The sequence below is a fragment of the Leucoraja erinacea genome, unplaced genomic scaffold, assembly GCF_028641065.1.
Source record: "Leucoraja erinacea ecotype New England unplaced genomic scaffold, Leri_hhj_1 Leri_428S, whole genome shotgun sequence".
Classification (NCBI taxonomy): Eukaryota; Metazoa; Chordata; class Chondrichthyes; order Rajiformes; family Rajidae; genus Leucoraja; species Leucoraja erinaceus.
This window is the reverse complement of record NW_026576329.1, coordinates 101570-114676: the sequence shown is the minus strand read 5'-3', so window position 1 is coordinate 114676 and position 13107 is coordinate 101570. Positions and strand designations below refer to the sequence as shown.

Below are 13107 nucleotides of genomic sequence, written 5' to 3'. Positions count from 1 at the left end.
TATCCAACTGCTTTTGCAAACTCCCTGCTTCCTCAACATTACTAACCCCTCGTCCTATCTTCCTATCATCTGCAAATTTGGCACAAAGGCATCAATTCCATCACCCAGGTCATGAATACACAAGATGAAAAGTAGCGGACTCAACAACAACCCATGTGGAACATCGCAGCCAACCAGAAAAGGCCTCTTATATTCCCACTCTTTGCCTTACGGCAGTCAGCCAATCGTCTATCCACACTACTACCTTGCCTCTAATCTCATTTAGCACCCTCATGTGCGGCACCTTATCAAAGGCCTTTTGAAAATCCAAAGAAACAACATCCATTGACCGTCCTTTGTCTATCCTGCTTGTTACCCCCTCAAAAAACTCTAATAGATTTGTCAGATAAGACCTTCCGTTTACGAAACCATGCTGACATGTGCTTAACATGTGTTTTCCAAGTATCTGAAAGCCTCATCCTTCATAATGGACTGTAAAATGTTACCAATCGCAGAAGACACTAACCGGCATGTAAATTCCTTTATTTTGCCTCGCTCCCTTCTTAAACAGTGGAGCTACATTTGTGAATATCTAGTCCTCTGAAACCATTCCTAACTCTAGTGATTCTTGAAAGATCACTACTAAAGCCTGCACAATCTCTAGAAGAAAGGTTTCGGCCCGAAACGTTGCCTATTTCCTTCGCTCCATAGATGCTGCAGCACCCGCTGAGTATCTACAGCACTTTTGTCTACCTTTGATTTTCCAGCATCTGCAGTTCCTTCTTAAACAATCTCAATAATATCTGTTTCAGAACCCTGGAGTGTAATCCATCTAGTCCATGTGACCGATCCACCTTCAAACCTTTCAATCAGCTTCCCAAACACCTTCTCCTGGGGTCTGTCCCTGCTTGTTGATCAACTCCAATTCAGTTCAAGTTGGGAAAGGATGAAAGCACTTACTTCCCCTCTTGCCTCTTGTGCTGAATTATTCCAAATGATTTTCCACAAACATTGGGAATTCCACTTCAATGTTACATATATAACAGTCCAATACAACCTAATAGATAGCCAATGTCTTGGCCAAACAAATATATAGCTAGAAATGTAAAAACAAGGAATTGCAGATGCTGGATTACCAAAGACAAGAGTTCTGGAGTAGCTCTGAAATATTCATGGAAACATTAAGATTCACGTATGTAATCTTGAACACTGAATATTGAATTGAGGCATCTAACATTATGTCATGTTCTGTCTGTTCTCATGCAAGATGTTCTGCAAAAACACAAGGAGTTTCTGCGGGTAGAGACCAAAACACTGAGAGTGAACACGCTCCTCAAGAAAGGGAATGCTAATGGTTTCCAGCTGGTTGATCGATACGTTGAGCTCACGATCATTTCTACTGTTCGAGATTTGGGAAGTGGTGGAACAATGAGCTGCTGGCAAGAGGCCGGGATCTTGAGGAATGGCAAGAGAAACATCTCAGGACTGATCAATTGTTCCACGGCAGCTTTTCCCGGTGTAAATCTGGATCTGGGAGTTCAGTATCAACGGCCGGAGTCCCGGGGATCGTAAAAACAACAATGGTGCAAAGGATTGTTCATGACTGGGCCACGAGGAATATATAGCCACATTTCCAGTTTGTCTTCATTTTCAAATTCAGAGATTTAAATTCCATTAGCTGTTCGAATAAACCTGAACAAACTGATTCTGGATCAATATCCTTACTTTAGGAATCTCCTGGAAGAGGTCTGGAAGAAGCCAGAGAGACTGCTGTTTATATTTGATGGTTTGGATGAAATTAAGGGCAGAATCGATTTTGCTGACAACCAGAGAGACACAGTAGAAACTCAGCACATATGCACAGATCCTGAGTGGCGGTGTGAAGTGTCTGACATTGTGTATGGTTTAATCCAGCACAAGCTCCTCACAGGCTGTTCAGTGCTAGTGACCACCCCCCCGCCCCACTACGTTACATTCATTGGAAAAGGCGGAGATCGGTGTCTGTGGGCTGAAATCCTGGGATTTGTTGGAAAGGAACGAAAGGAATATTTCACCAGGCATTTTGAAGATCAGACGGTGTCAGCAGCTGTTTTCTAACACGTGAAGGTGAACGAGATCCTGTACACCATGAGTTACAACCCCTCCTACTGCTGGATCCTTGTCCTGGCACTGGGCCCCTTCACACAAACACACCGGGACCCGCAACGAGTTCCCAAGACCATCACCGAACTATATTGCCGTTTTATTTACAACATCCTCAAAAACCACGGTCGTGAGATTGAGAGTCCCCGTGAGGTGTTACTGAGGCTTGGTCAGATGGCCTTCACTGGAGTGGCTGAGAAGAACATTGTGTTCACAGATGGAGATTTGATCAAGTACGATCTCCAGCCTTCCCAGTTCCTCTCCGGTTTCCCGATGGAACTTTTGGAGAGAGAGGATTCTGCCCGGAGTGGGGCATACACATTTCCTCACCTCACTATCCAAGAGTTTGTAGCTGCACTTGCACAATTCCTGACTCCAGATCCTGGAGATATCGTGAAAATCCTCACTGAAGCCCATAGCAAGGAAGATGGGCGATTTGAGGTATTTCTCCGTTTGTTTGCTGGTCTCTCCTCACCAGGGTCATCTCGGCGACTGGAGGAGTTTCTGGGCCCATTTCCTCATCAACTACAGTCCAAGTGATTGACTGTGTGAAGGAGGAGGTTTAAAAGCAGATTGGAAATGCATGGAGTCAAACTGGTAAAAGGAGTTTCCTAAATACATTGCCCTTCCTTTTTGAGTGTCAAAATAGTAGCCTTGCGCAGGACACACTGGGATCAATTCAAACACTGTCATTAATTGGAATACGACTAACCCTGGTTGACTGCGCAGTGCTGTCTCGTGCGATTGGCCTCTGTGACACAATAAAACATCTCAATTTGTGGGGCTGCCACATTCAGTGTGAAGGACTCCAGCAACTGGGACCCGGGCTGCACAAATGTCAGGATTTGAGGTAACTGTTCATTTCTCTTTTACATTCAATTTTAAGATTGACCCACTTTGTTGTTTGTGAAGGAAAAGAACAGTTTGATAGTTATATGGATGGGAAGGGAATGGAGGGTTATGGTCTGAGCGCAGGTATATGGGACTAGGGGAGATTATGTGTTCGGCACGGACTAGAAGGGTCGAGATGGCCTGTTTCCGTGCTGTAATTGTTATATGGTTTATATGGTTTGAATAAAATGTATGAAAGAATACTCTGAATATTTGCGGCAAATAACCAGAAGCTTTTATAGTAATTTCTGTCTAAATGACCTTGAGAAGGGCAGTTGAAGACATCATTGGATAAGTTTTTTGTAAAAGCCATTGATTTCATTGTAATCAATAGCATTTATTGCTCTCCCACACGTCCATTGAGCAGAAAAAAAATGACTCTGGCAACTAGACCAACACTAGCGGCAGCAGTTGGTGTGTTGATACATCCTATCCTTTTCCTGAGGAAGGTCAAGCAACAGATTGTCCAGTCGGAGATTCATGTGATGTGCCAGGTTTAAACCCCTATCCCATTTTCATGACCTAATTGGCGACCTCTGCCGAGTTTGCACATGACTCGTACTCGCAGCATTCTTTGTAACTTTTCCTCCTGCTCGTGAGTGGTCTCCGCGTACTCGTGGCCTCAAGTTGGTCGCGCCGTTTTTTCCAGCCTGATAAAAAATGTCCACAAATTTAAAAAAAAAGGTTGCCATGGAAAAAATGTTTGATTTTTACTCGTAGGTAGGTCGTAGTAGGTCGTGATGGTAGTCGTAGGTAGTCGTAGCCTGGTAACTGGCCCGAGAAAAAAAATGCAAACATGACATCATTTTATCATGTAATCATTTTCCACTTGTAGCTAGTTGTAGTCGGTCAAGAGTCAAGAGAGTCAAGAGAGTCAAGAGTATATTTAATTGTCATTTGGACCCCTGGAGGTCCAAATGAAATGCCGTTTCTGCAGCCATACATTACACACAAATAGACCCCAGACACAACATAATTACATTTTACATAAACATCCATCACATAGCTGTGATGGAAGGCCAAATAAACTTATCTCTCGACTGCACTCTCTCCCCCCAGATGTCAGAGTCAAAGTCAAAGCCCCCGGCTGGCGATGGCGATTGTCCCGCGGCCATTAAAGCCACGCCGGGTGGTGCGAGGTCGCACACCGGGTCTTGATGTTGGAGTCCCCGGCGTGCGCTCGCAAAGTCCCGCATTCCAAGCCGCGCGGGGCAGTGGTGCTAAGCCCCGCTCCAGGAGCTCTTCGACCCCGCAACTCGGGCGGGAGAAGTCGCCGTTGCAGGAGCCCCGAAAAGCGGTCTCCCTCCAGGGATCCGCGGGCTCCCGGTGCCGCCGTCCACAGGCCCGCAGCAGCAGCCTCCGACTCAGCAGCAGCAGCAGCAGCGGCAGCGGCAGTGCTCCTCCACCGCTCCACCCGCTCCGGTCTCGGCCAGCTCCGCGACGGTGAGGTGAGTCGGCACCAGAGTCCCCGGCTTCTTCCTGTTGGAGGCCGCTCCTCGTTGCGGCCCCAACGACAGCTGAGACCCGACGAGAAAAGGTCGGGTCTCCAGTGCAGGGAGAGATTCAAAAGTTTCCCCCCCCCCTCCCACCCCCCCCCACACACACACACCCCAACATAAAATAACAAAAACTACATATAAAAACAGACAAAAAATAATAAAAACGCGGACAGGCTGCAGAGGCCGCTGCTGACCAGAGTCGCGCCGCCTACCGGTCTTAGGTGTGGAAGACTGAGGTCCAGGGGGGTCGTAGGAGATCGTAGACATAGTTGTAGGAGGTCGTAGACATAGTTGTAGGAGGTCGTAGACATAGTCGTAGGAGGTCGTAGACATAGCCGTAGGAGGTATTTTACTTCGGCGATTCAACAAGACCGTGACATTTTTTTTCAACTCGTCTAGGGTCTTCTAAACTCGTGGATTAGGTCGTCCAAGTGGGACAGGCCCTTTACTTTCAGAGTAAACTTCCAGTATTACAAATTGGCCAACTGGGGGAGACATCTTCAAGAACAGATGCTTTCCTGTCCTAGGCTTTTGGATACAAAGCATACATAGCTTTTTATACTATTTATCTACATTCACCTTCATCCCCCACCCCCCCACACTCAAATCTGCATCCCATGCTTTGTGAGTTAAAAAGATAAAGGATTTCATGATTACTATGCTGTATATAGAGTGCTGTATGTGATAAAATATGTGAATTGTACAATTTCATGTAGGTACAATGCTGAATTGCACAACCCATTCCTTGATTGTGGTTGCTAGGCAACATCCAGGCAGAGGCTCATGTAATGGTCACTTTAATTGCAACTGCTCATTCAGACTGACATAATCCAGTTTCAACCAAGTTTTAGTAAGACCCCTAATCGGGGCTCGAAATTAGCGGTTGCCCGGGTGTCATTGACCACCCAAAGTGCCGCCGGGCAACCTAAACGCCGATTCATTTTGCCCGGCTTGGCAAGCAGATACTGGTTTATATCGATAGACACAAAAAACTTGAGTAATTCCACGGGTCAGGCAGCATCTCTGGAGAATAGGAACGTGACGTTTCGTGTCGGCAGCGGCGGCGGCGGATTGCGTGGTGATGAAGGGTCGGAGCGAATGACAGGCCCCGAACAGCGGCAGCAGCTGTCGCGACAGCGACTCCATCGCCTCCCCCTCCCACACCCTGCCTGGCGGAAGGAGGCCTCCCTCTCCCTTTCTCCCTCCCTCCTTCCTCCCGGCCTCGGCGTGCGAGAGTGGTTGTTTTGAAAGCGCCGTTGGTGGATTTGCAAGCAGCGGCCACTATCGCCCTTATAACGGCCATTGCTTGCAAATCCGCCAACGACGCTTTCAAAACAACCACTCTCGCACGCCGAGGCCGGGAGGAGGGAGGGAGGTTTCCTTCCGCCGTCTGAAGCAGCTGCACGACAGATCCTATAGCTATAGGATCTTTGAGCTGCACCGCTCGGCCCAGCACGTTGCTGTTGGCTGGCGGAGGGTGGGAGGAGGTGGCGAAGATATCCCAACCGTTTCCCCCTTGGCGGCAGCACTTTGGCGTTGGACAGGGATGGCCAAGGCAGCGGGGTGATGTTGTCTGAGGAGCGCTGACGTTCATTCCTCCCCATCTCCTCTGCTCTTCCCCCCCTCCCCCCCCCCTCTCTCTCTCTCGTACGCCCCCCCTCCACCTCTTATCCTGGGACCCCTCCTCTCCATCCTGCACGGATCCCCATTCCCTTCTCTATTCAGTCCTCACTGACATCCCCTGTGCTCCCCTCCCCATCTAACCCCCCCCCCCCCCCCCAATCTATCCATCACCCTACCCACCTCGCATTGATTCTCCTACCACCCCCTCCCCTATCCATCCTACACTGGCCCCCAATTCATCCTGTACTGAAGGTACACAAAAATGCTGGAGAAACTCAGCGGGTGCAGCAGCATCTATGGAGCGAAGGAGATAGGCAACGTTTCGGGCTGAAACCCTTCTTCTCATCCTGTACTGAACCCCCTTCCCATCCATCCTGCACTTTCCCCCCCATTCATGCTGCACTGATCGGCCCATTCATACTGACCAACCCTCCATTTACCCTGCACCAATCCCATCATCCATCCTGTAGTTATCTCCCCATTCATCTTTTACTGATCACCATTCATCCTGTACTGATCCCCTCATTCATCCCGTACTGTACCCCCATTCTATTCTGATCCCCTCATTTCATTCTGTAGTGATCCCTCATTCATCCTGCACAGACCCTCCGACCCAAACTGACCTGCCCCCCCCCCCCCCCACCCATCCATCCTGTACTGATCCCCCCCCATTCATCCCGTGCTGATCCTCCACCCATCCATCCTGTACTGATCCCCCCCATTCAACACCACTGACATCCCCCGTGCTCTCCCCCCACAATTTTACCTACTCCAACCAGCACATGCTAATTCACCTGCCTCAATCCATCCATTCTCAACCCCCCCCACCCCTCCCATCTATCCACCCTGCACTGATTTGCATACCCCCTGACCCTATTATGCTTCATGGTCTTCGGAGTGAACACTGACTATGTTTGATAACAGAATGCAATCAAATGTGTTTTAATTCCCAATGTTATTATTCGTTTTGACACCTTTAAACATATTACCAAAAGAACATTTGCTGTAGTTATGTCCTTTGGCCATCTCTTGTCAGTTAGTGTAATGTTTAACCTGTCAGATGGGTATGGTCGGTTTTAACAGCTATTATCATAAAATGCCTTTAGAAATTTTCTTGAACATAATATGTGAATGCTTCATTGAGCATAATTCCGAGTGGTAACTACGCACTTCGTCCGAGCACATTATCGCACGCGTCATGCAAACCGTCTTAAATGACCACCGAAACTGTCATTTGGCAACCTGAAAGCTGTCACGGTTGCCCGGCTGGCAACAGTGTAAACAAGTTAAGCGAGAACCCTGCTAATGCTGTCTTGGGCAACATCCTGGGCTGATCTAAGTTAGCCCCCTTGAACCCCCCCCCCCCCCCCCCCCCCCCCCCCCCCCCACCCCCCCCCCCCCCCCCCCCCCCCCCCCATTCCAACCCATTAACTGCCTGCCCCCGCCCCCCCCCACACTGTACCCCACCCCCCATTCCAACCCATTAACTGCCTTGACCATTGTCCCTTTACACCCCCCCCCCCCCCCCCCCCCCCCCCCCCCCCCCCCCCGGCCACACCTTGTCCATTAGTTGGAACACACATCATTGGTACAATTCCTTCCGGATGAACAGGCCTTAGGCATCTCAATATATGTCCAATTCATCTGTGTGGCTCTCGCATCCCTCAGTTCCCCATTTATGGTAATGTTGGCTGCGCCTCCTTCCTCCCTTGCCCCCCCCCCCCATATCTGAGTGTGGGTAGGTCTGGCCCCCTCTCACTTAGTTCTATTTTCCCCCTCCCTCATGCTACTTCACAATTGGCAGGGAGCGAGTTTTCTCTGTTCAGCAGTATCCTGAAGAAATTATTGACCTGCATCAATAAACAGGTGTTGGGTAGTGAGGGGAAATCTGATCATTCATTTGTCAAAGGATGAGAGGAGATCTCATTGAAACATATACGATTGTAAAGGGCTTGGCAGGAAAGGGGCAGAGGCAGGAAACGTGTTCTCGATGTTGGAGGAGTCGAGAACCAGGGGCCACAGTTTAAGAAAAGGAGTAAGCCATTTAGAACGGGGACGAGGAAACACTTTTTCTCACAGAGAGTTGTGAGTCTGTGGAATTCTCTGCCTCAGGCGGTGGAGGCAGGTTCTCTGGATGCCCACAAGAGAGACCTAGTTAGGGCTCTTAAAAATAGCGGTCAGGGGATCTGGGGAGAAGGCAGGAACGGGGTACTGATTGGGGATGATCAGCCATGATCACATTAAATGGCGGTGCTGGCTCGAAGGGCCGAATGGCCTACTCCTGCACCTATTGTCTATTGATTTATTTTTTCTTGAAATATCCAGGTAAGAGAAAATGTATCAGACATGAGATTTGAATTCTGAAGTCTGAAGAAGGGTTTCAGCCCGAAACGTTGCCTATTTCCTAAGAAGGGCTTGTTGGTATAGATGCTGCTGCAACTGCTGAGTTTCTCCAGCATTTTTGACTACCCATGGGATTTGAATTGGTTTGTTTCTTGCTGTTTGTGTTTAGACTGGAGAACAATGCATTGGGAGATTCCGGAGTGAAACTGTTGTCTGTGGCTCTGAGGCATCCTGACTGTAAAATACAGAAACTAGGGTAAGTAGCAGACTCTGAGAGGAAGTGTACAGTTATTGTGTGTCTGACACTGGACATTAGTACGGGTTGAACTCTCTTGTCCGGCATTCTGTGGTTTTGGATCTGTCCTACAGTTCTGCACAAATTAAATTCTAGCTATGTTCTGGTTAAGATCTAAAATCAACTGAAATTTACACTCGCCAGCTTACGCAGTAAGCGAGTTACGTAAATGCACTTACAATTCACAATAGGTGGTCCCGTTTCCTGAATGACCTTTGTCATTGCACCAGGAGGCTGGCGATGGCTTCCTGTCCGCTTCATGGTTATATAAGCATTGCCTGGGCTCACTGCTCCTTCAGTTTGGGCCACTGTTGGTGCGACACTGGGAAGGCGAGGGAGGCAGTGGAGAGCAACTCCTGGCCTAGTTGCTGACATCTTCTACAAGGTGCTCCAGCGAGCTTTCCTCTCACCTGCTGCCGCTTTTTCAGCTCCTTCCACCACCCCCTCCTCATTCTCCTCCTCCTGTCACTGTCCGCTTTGCCTCTCCCCCTTCCACCGCCGACTTTCCTCCTCTCCCAGAGATGCCAATATATTCCAAGGTGGCGATAGAGGAGGTGACGATGGAGGGGAGAGCGGACAAAGTGACGGCCGACAGGAAGATGTGGAAGCAGGATAGAGGAGAGGGAGCCCCATGGTGACTGAGCGCATCCTGTCGATGGAGGCTCCTGAAGAAAGAGCTGTCAGCCAGGGGCTACAATGTGAGCCGCAACAACAGCTGTGTCAACCGGACTGCGCGGCAGCTGGGAAAGAAGGGCCCGTAGGTGCAGACCATTAGCACCCAGTTTTAAGGTGGAACCACAATCTGCTGGTTTAACTCAGCAGACTGAATCAGTCTGAAGATAGATCCCGATCTGTAACATCAACTATTCTTGTTCCCCAGAGTTGCTGCCTGACCTGCGGAGTAACTTCAGGACTTTGTGTCGTTTTGTATCAACCAGTAATAGCAGTTCTCTTTCTACCTGGTTTTACGGTGATACCGACGTGTAAAATTCGACTTATATAAAGGTTTGCGTACAATGGGAGTGTCTGAACTCTATTATGACTGGTTAGCATGCAACAAAACATGACAATAAACTAAACTGAAGCTCATTAATCTCCCAGTGCAACTTTTGTGATCTCATCGGACAACTTCCTGATTTGCCAAAACTTTTGGGTTACCAACAATTCTTAGGAATGGAACCCCAATAACCCCTGGAGTGTCCTTTACTGGAAAAAAAAACTGTTCTTTGGCTCGGGGTAATGATCAGTCAGGCATCAGAGTGATCCGCTATTTTTCTGTGGGCAAGTCCCAGTCAGGTCCCAAGAACTCCGGCAAGATTAGTCATTGTGTTGATAAACATTTGGGATTGTTTCCAGTCTTTCTGTATCCCTCAGCGTCTCTCTCTCTCTCTCTCAATTCCAGGCTGAGAGATATTGGTCTCACAGATTTTTGCACCAACTATCTCATCTCTGCACTCAGTACAAACCAATCATTGACTAATCTGGACTTGGGGAAAAATTCCTTAACGGACCAATCGGTGCCCGGTCTCTGCTACCTGACACGGATGCTCCCGAGTCTGACATGGATCGGGTGAGTGTTTGTGTGAGCATTTAATGTAACAAAATATCAGTCGATCCGTGAGCTTTCCTGGTGTTGAAATATTGATCACGGCCTTTGTTATAGACACTGTTGTGTGATCTGCTTATTCCCTCCTTGTTTTTCAATCTGTTTCAGGCTGTGGGAGAATAAATTCAGTCAAGGTGGAGAGAATCAGCTGAAGTCTCTGCAGGGAACCAGACCTGGACTGAGTGTGTCTTTGTGAACATAATGTATATGTGTCTTGGGTTGGCAATGGCCTGTTTCCTGCCCTCCCCTTTGAAGGTCTACACTTTGGATTTAGAATCCAATGGTTCCATCGGTACCCAGGCAGACCCGAACTTGTAGTAACGGCAAGAGGTGGTTCTGCCATGTCACTCAGCTGCTGATCCACACCACATTGCCTCTGCCGTTTATAGGGCTGGGTGTCCATGGTGGGAACTGGGGAATTGCAGACAGGAACAACCCAGGGGGGAGGGAGTTTCAGAGACCAATAATAGCATTTAGGGTTCTCTGGGGCCAACATTTTTTCAGAGCAATCTCCATGCTGAAGGACGTTTGTCTCACAGGTTCTTGCACTGAAAATCTTGCCCCAGTTCAAACCACTCACTGATGGGTCTGGACGAGGGGAACAACTCCTTCAGACCGATCTGAAGAACATGTGGCATGAAGATTTACTCCAGTCCATTCAATGGCCTGCCCACATAGTATTAATATTTCAAATATCTCGATAGTTGGATCTGCTGCAATTCCTGAAATTGTGATTTGAGAGCCAGCAGTGCCCCTCAAGCAGAATAACAGTGACAAACTGGACAAATTGTTCAAGCCATCACTCGTTGTCAGATATTTGTTAATTGTTTGCGATTGTACCTGAAGTATGAATAGTTTATTAAACCACAGATTGGCAAATTCCTCAGCTTTCAGATTATAAATACAATGGTGGTATCAGTAAATTACTGTCAGCTCCTGTCTTGCTGTCTGACCTATGATGGCCTTCATGAACGTGACCTTCAATCAGTTTGTGGAGTTCTGGGTTGCTCCCAGCTCTGATGTTCAGACTCTCCCTCCCCTTTCCCCACCCTCACCCCCCCCCCCCCCCCACCACCCACATCCCCTTCCTTCCCCCCCCCCCCCTCTCCCCATTCCCTACCCCCTCTCCCCATCCCCCTTCCGTCTCCCCATTCCCCGCCGCCACCCACCCTCCCTGTCGAAACTACCAGCTCCCCCTCCTTCCTAAACACTCTGCACTGCGATCACTAAAGCAGGATCCTCACCGGGCGCCTCTGACCGTTGGATGCGCGTCACCGTTGAGCGGGAAACTCCTCACAAATGGCCAGGACCAAAGATACTAGAGGAGCTAGTATCTTTGTTATAAAGCCTCACATTACATTCCTGGTTTTATATTCTAGTCCTCTTGAAATAAATGTGAACTGGAGGTTGCCTTTTTGACAGGAGAGGTTATAGCAACAGTGCTCACCAAGGATATTCTTGGGGATCATCCAGCGAGGCTATATGTATGCAACTTAGTACCAAGTAGGGGATGATGACTTTGATGGGACTGCTGAATGTCTGCAGGAATTAGAGGTGTTTTGGCAGATCGCAGATCACGATGTATAATAAGGTATATATTGGGACGGGAAATTGCAACCTTCACGTGGTCCACCTTGTTTCGACTAATACAATCAACGCGACGTGTACAAATAGAAAATCAAATAGAACAAGTTGTCATACAACATTAGGCTGCGCACACCATATGTAAGAACAAGAAAGGGTGTATTATACCCCATTATATTAGCGGGAGTTTAACTTCCTCAATGTTGACTGGGTCACCCATAGTGCCAAGGACTTGGCCGGGGTGGGATTTGTAAAATGTAATCAGGAAAGCTTCCTTAATCACTGCACAGAGAGCCTTGCTAGAGAGGGGTCAACACTGAACCTACTCTAAAGGAACAAGATAGGGCAAAGTGTGAGTGGGGGAGCACTTTGGGAACTGTGATCAGGAGTCTACATAGAACAATACAGCACAAGAAGAGTCCCTTCGGCCACAATGACCTGCCAAACACAACGCCAAGCCTGCGCATAATTCATATCCCTCTGTTGCCTGCATAATCATATGCCTATCCAAAAGCCTCTTAAATGCCACTATTGCATCTGCCTCAACCATCGAACCTGGCAGCACATTTAAGGCACTCACCTCTGAAAAACGTTTCTCTGCACATCAGCTATGGAGAAAGAACAGACAGGTTCACAAGTTAAGGCCCTCAAATGGGGCAAGGCCAATTTTGGAGGCATTAGAGGGGAACTTGCAGAGGTCGATTTGGTGAAACCTTTCACAGGTAAAGGGGCATCGGCCTAATAGGGGGCTTTTAAAAGTTGAATAGTAAGTGTTCAGCGACAGGATGACCCGATTAGAGCAAAGGGCAGGTTGGGGAGTTTGGGGAACCCTGGCCGATGAGCAATAATATTGTGGTTCTGGTAAAGATAAAGATGGCAACCTGCAGGTTTAGGTAGTCGAGACGAAATTAATCACTCGCCGAGAAGCGTGGGAGTAAAGCTAAGAGGGAAATCCGGAGTGTAAAGAGAAAGGATTAGATGGGTCTGGCAGTCCAGTTAAAGGAACATTCCAAGAGATTCCACAGGTATATTGAGAGTAAAATGGTGCCCAGGGTGTGAAAAGGTCCCTTTAAAGATCAATGTGGCTATTTGTGTGGAGGGAAAGATATACGTGAGATTGTAAATGAAAATATCGCATCAGTTTT

At 48.2% G+C, this 13107-nt stretch overlaps 1 pseudogene; it reads left to right on the top strand.

Moving 5' to 3' along the window:
* Positions 1-457: 457 nt before the first annotated feature.
* Positions 458-11259, top strand: LOC129693801 (NACHT, LRR and PYD domains-containing protein 3-like; annotated as a pseudogene).
* Positions 11260-13107: the final 1848 nt, after the last annotated feature.